Raw genomic sequence first — 6,000 nt, 5'->3', positions numbered from 1 at the left:
TCCTGCAAATCGCTCATCAAAAACTGCCTCAGAATTGGATTCCGGGGCTCCGAAGTGCGACTTTCGCGCCTCTGTGCCCAAAAAAGTGTTGATGACGTCAGCATTGTACGGCGGGTGATGTCAGCATGACATCAGCAGGGCGATGTGGCGAGATGATGTCAACATGACGTCATCACATACGGACGATGACGTGATAGGTACGGTGGCGGGGACACATGGCAGTGACGTGGCAGGAGGCCACGCAGGCAAGTGACTCATCGGGTGACTGGACAAGGGGTGACGTAAGCAGGGACTGTGCAGGGGGTGACGTGGGGTATGACGTCACAAGGTGGTAAGCGGTTTCTCGTGCACCGCTTATGGGCAAAGGTGGTTTCAGGGGAGGGGGCTCCGCCACACCCCAGAGCCTGACGCGTGGCGGGAGTACGGTGGCAAAAATGTCAAAATCCCAGACGCTAAAGCCCGGGCGTGTCGGGGATGGGGATGCCCGCCAGCCGTTGATCTGTGGGGCGGGCGATCCAACGGTTGGCGGCGATCGCGAGGTAACAGTGGGTTAGCGGGTGGGAATATTCGCAGGAATATTCCAAGTTTGATATATCGTGGCAGATGGGTTTTAGACTTAGGTTTAGTGGGTTATGGGTTTTTGACATGCGGGGTTAATATATTATGCACAGAATGAGGGGAAAAAGGCGCAAAAAATGGGTTTTTGAAGGTTTTTGGGTTTTTTGGTTTAGGGAAGAGGTTATTATTCTGACCAGATGTCAGAGTAATCCCTGGACACAGATGGGCTAAAAACAGTCCCAGATGGACTGTGATTTCCCTGACTTAGTGAATAATATGGCTATATTGCCAGGGAGGGGTATTTACATAGGGGAGTTTTATATACATGATTTAAATAGGGGAAAGGGGAAAATTGTTAGGGAGTTATATAATAAAGTTAATAGTTAATATGGAGATGAAAAGAGGGCACTAAGGTATGAGACCTTAGGCCATTTTGGGGAAAAGAAGACTCACAAACACTGAGTGAGAAATCCTCGAGTGAAGCAGATGTTCACCAAGGCACATGTCATGGAAATGATGAAACTGAGAGGCTCAAGCAGATCTTGACCTCTTGGGGGATGTTAGTAAGTGACTTTGGGGTGATGAGAAGAAGGGAAAGGTTAGTGAATTCCAGCCTGAGTACCTCCAACTGAAAAAACTGCCTCAAACCGAAAAATGGATTGCTTATCAAAATTGGAACACAGGAGTGGCACTTATACTAGCACACTCTTATGGACACTTCTTTGGCCATCTGTAGCAAATATGGATCATTGCAGCATGCATAGTACGACATATTTGGCATGTATAAATGTCGATCATGAAAGATGATTAATCTGCTACAGCAGGAGGCTAACAGTGGCTCCACTTGGGGATGGCTTTTCCTTGTGAAAAGCCAAGAACAACAGGTCAGACTGCCTTGTATTCAATTGTTGCTGTGTTCTGTAAATTTCCCTTGGCTGGCTGCCTTATTGATCCTACCTACCTAGCTACCCTAACCAGTACTTACTTTGCTGTTAGGTGAATTGAAATAGCCAATGCAGCCACTTAAGCAATAAAAACATGAGTGGGCTTTGTTTCTTGTGCTTGCTAGTGAGACCAACTGAGATTTTTCAATTTGTTATGGCTTTGTCAATCTTTGAGAAGATCAGGAAGCTACTGACCTCCTTTGCGGTGTTTAAATACTGTACAAAACTGTCTTGCAACATATACATACAATTTCTAGGCTGAATTAAAGAACTGTACAAAGGTTGAGGATCCCTACCATGCCTTGGAGTCGGGAGATCATCGACAACTCGATACTGAGCCTTGCAGCCTGTTAATGGAGAAGAGCATTGATCGTGTTCATCATTCTGCCTGCCAACGGATAGGTCATTCAGAACTTGCAGGGGTGCTTGTAATTTATTACAATCTGGCTCGAATAGGACTTGACTGATCTATGGAGGCTGCTGGTCTTCTTCTTCTTTGAAAAACTCAGATGGCTGAAAACAAAGAGGCAGGAGATCCACTTGGATCATATGGTCATATGCTGCTGCTTCTGGGTCCTCCTCAATCTGATATTCAATGGCTCTTTGTGGCTACAAAACTAGAGGCAATACCTTTGGAACAATATCTTGATTAACCTCCAGACGGTCAATAGCAACACACGGTGACACTTGATCATATACAGCATGATAGTTATCCTTGATAAATTGAAAAGATTCAAAACAAAAGGGTAAAGTTCCTTCACTGAAATCAACACACTCTGCGTTTTCTTCCTTTTCTTCATAGCTGAGATGGGCATGCTGATCATTGGGTTCAGGTTGCTGAACCTGAACACTGCTTCCTGCCAAAATAGGATCTGATTCCTCTGCAAGGCTGATTTGGTCATTAGGCTCATAATCATCATCATACAGATCATATTTGGGCAGACAGTTGAAAGAAGAGAAGCTATTATATTCACACAGTATATTAGGAGACTGCTCCATCACGTATGACTGGATGAATATGTCATCTGTTTTGTGGCAGGTTTGTTCGTGAATGTCACTACTTTCCTGTTGCGAAACAGATCTATTCTGGTGCTCTGAACATTCCACTTTCATTGTGATTAGCTGCATCATTTCCTCTGTCTTTTGTAACACACTATGAAATTTTTCTTCTTGCTCTGCTTTGCGCTGTTCTTCCCTCCTTCTTAGATTTGCCTCCACGTCCACAGCTATGTCCTACATCTGTTTCAAAGTGGACGGGCATCCTTCTCTCAAACATAATTCTATCTCTGTGTCAAATGCTCTGGGATATTGCAATAGAGCTAGATCAAGGGGAGGTCTTATATTTAAAGGTATGGACTGATAAACTTGATTGAATCTGTCTGAAAACTGCTGAACAAATTCATCTGGATGCCTTTCTAAATGATTTTATTCTTCGATGAGCACGAAGAGATTACCTCTGATCATCCATCTATCAAGGAAAAACTTGGCACACTGTTGAAACTTAGAGATGCTCGCCCCAGGCAATGCTTTAAACCAAGTCCTAGCTTCGCTTTGCAAAGAAACGGCAAATAGTCTAAGACTGACATCTTCATCTTCCACTTCAAATGTATTAAGATAATCTTCAAAAGCCTGGGTATGTTTCTGGGCGGTAATACCATTCTCTCCATCAAATCTAGGGAGATATTCAGGATGATTTGCCAGCAGAGGACCAAGCACAGGAGGCAAAATGAGCGGCTTATATCTTTTAGGAACTTTACGAGGCACGGGAGTATGTACAGGAACTAGAAGACTGGGCTCTATTTTTGGTTCCTCCTTGGCTGTATGATGATCTTCAACAGCATTTGAAAGCTGTTGCTCTGATGTGCAAGGAGGCTTTTCAACAACCTTTTCCAAAGGAAAAACACAAAAATCTGACATAAAATCGTTTTTAAAGTACAATATGCATAGAAAAATCTGGTGCAAGAGAAAGAACATGATCTCTTGGATGATAGTCCAAGTCAAGAGCCTGATTTGCTTATATAATTCCTTCGGGTTCATTTCTCCAGCGGAGTCTTTATTATGAGGATGATGTGGAGTCGCCAGGTGGATGAATCAACCTTGAAGTGCCTGATCTCTGTCCACCATCACAGATCAGAGCCGAACATGAAAAGCCCTGAAGAAAAGGAACACTTTCTCCAGAAAACGAGGCAAACTGGTCAAAATTGTGGTCAAAATTGAGGATTTACACTAATAAACACATGATTCATTTCCCCAGTGGAGTCGCCATTATGTTATCACTCAGGTTGTCCCTTTTGACTCCTAAAGGGATACGGCCGAGGTAACCATAAACCAACTTTGGACTGCAGGCCCTAGCCTACCTACAGTCAGAGAGGGCTCTCTCTTTATGATTTAGCTTTGTTGAAAGGGATGATTTTAGGCTAGATATGATGCACAGGAGTTTTGATTGAGTTTTGGTGGGAAAACTGACACTTTCAGGTAGAGAGGCAGAGTACAGTCTGAATCTTTCAAGCCATTGGGCATGGAGTCGAGGAGGGGAACTGCCGGTGTACTTCCTTAATAACAGTGAGGGAACATGGAGCAAGATAGCTAAGCTTGAAGCAATCTTCAGGTTTAAGGGATGAACTGAATGCTAAAGAAAGAGAGGTAGTTAAGAATCTCTCCAACAGATTAGCAAAGAAAATAACAGGGCGCTACCTAGGGGCAGTTAAGAATCCCTAGATAATTGGCCAACACAGGTGAATTGGGATAAACATGAGCCGGGAAGAATTCAATGTTCATAACCAATTCTTTTAGAGGAAAACATCCAGAAACAACAGAAATTGAGCATAGAGAGTGTTTAAACTAATTCTAGGCTATTCCTTTTTTCTGTTATTTAGATAATGGCAAACACATAAACAGAGATAAGAGGCACTTATTGCTTCAGGCCGCAGCGTAGGAATTCCATCTTCAACTCCTCAAAACATTCATCAACAACAGACAGTTCGCTCTCCAAGCTTTAAGCAATCTTTGATTACAGAAAAATTCAGGTATACATAGCGAGTCTCTAGTGAAAATTCTCAATTAACCAACCCTTAAAACTATACATAGGGTGGTATATATAGGGCAAAAATTCTCTGCAGAGTTCCTTTATTACATCTTGACCTAATTAGGTCATAAAAAATGACTACTTAACCTAATCCTATCCAGAAATAAATGCAAAAAATATCTCGGGTCGTGCTCAGCGTCGCTGTATCAAAACTGAATAAATGATGTTGTCTTTGGTGGCTTGCTGCAGTGTTTTTTGCAATAAATGAGTATGGGCTTCTGCTTTCTTGCTGTCCTGGTGCTTTGAATGCCTTGATGGTGATTTGAAGGCAAGGATGGGCTGATGCCTATTGATTTTACTTTCTGGGGGCTTCATCAATGTTCAGGTGCCTCGAGCCCCTAAAAAATCTTGACTGATACTTTCTGGCGTCTTTTCTTCCACTGATACTCTCTGACAAAATCTGGACTGCTGATCTAATGTGCTCCGGGTCTAATCACCAGTAAATGGCCGATGTTCGGCCTCTGTATCATCTGGAATGATCTTCTGCTCCTTTTGTTATGCTCTGTGAAGAAAACAGATCATTTTTGCGCCTTTTCGGGCTTCCTGGGGCCGCATGGTGAGAATATTCCTTAAAGATTCCCTGAAGATTCTCCATTTCGGCCTAAAAAATCCTGCAAATCACTCATCAAAAACTGCCTCAGAATTGGATTCCGGGGCTCCGAAGTGTGACTTTCGCGCCTCTGTGCCCAAAAAAGTGTTGATGACGTCAGCATTGTACGGCGGGTGATGTCAGCATGACATCAGTAGGGCGACGTGGCAGGACGACGTCAGCATGATGTCATCACGTACGAACGATGACGTGGTAGGTATGGTGGCGGGGACACGTGGGAGTGACGTGGTAGGAGGCCACGCAGGTAGGTGACTCGTCGGGTTACTGGACAAGGGGGACGTATGCAGGGACTGTGCAGGGGGTGACGTGGGGTATGACGTCACAAGGTGGTAAGCGGTTTCTGGCGCACCGCTTATGGGTAAAGGTGGTTTCGGCAGAGGGGGCTCCGCCACACCCTAGAGCCTGACGCGTGGCGGGAGTACGGCGGCAAAACCGCCGAACTCCCGGACGCTAAAGCCCGGTCGTGTCGGGGATGGGGATTCCCGCCAGCCGTTGATCTGTGGGGCGGGCGATCCAACGGTTGGCGACGATCGCGACGTAACGACGGGTTAGCGGGTGGGAATATTTGTAGGAATATTCCAAGTTTGATATATCTCGGCGGATGGGTTTTAGACTTCGGTTTAGTGGGTTATGGGTTTTTGTCATGCGGGGTTAATATATTATGCATAGAATGAGGGGAAAAAGGCGCAAAAAATGGGTTTTTGAAGGTTTTTAGGGGTTTTTGGTTTAGGGAAGAGGTTATTATTCTGACCAGATGTCAGAGTAATCCCTGGACACGGATGGGCTAAAAACAGTCCCAGATG

The sequence above is a fragment of the Pinus tabuliformis genome, chromosome J (assembly GCF_031772625.1).
Source record: "Pinus tabuliformis cultivar Carrire ecotype Pingquan chromosome J, CPIR1, whole genome shotgun sequence".
Classification (NCBI taxonomy): Eukaryota; Viridiplantae; Streptophyta; class Pinopsida; order Pinales; family Pinaceae; genus Pinus; species Pinus tabuliformis.
The sequence above is the reverse complement of the archived record's forward strand: the minus strand, read 5'-3'. Positions refer to the sequence as shown.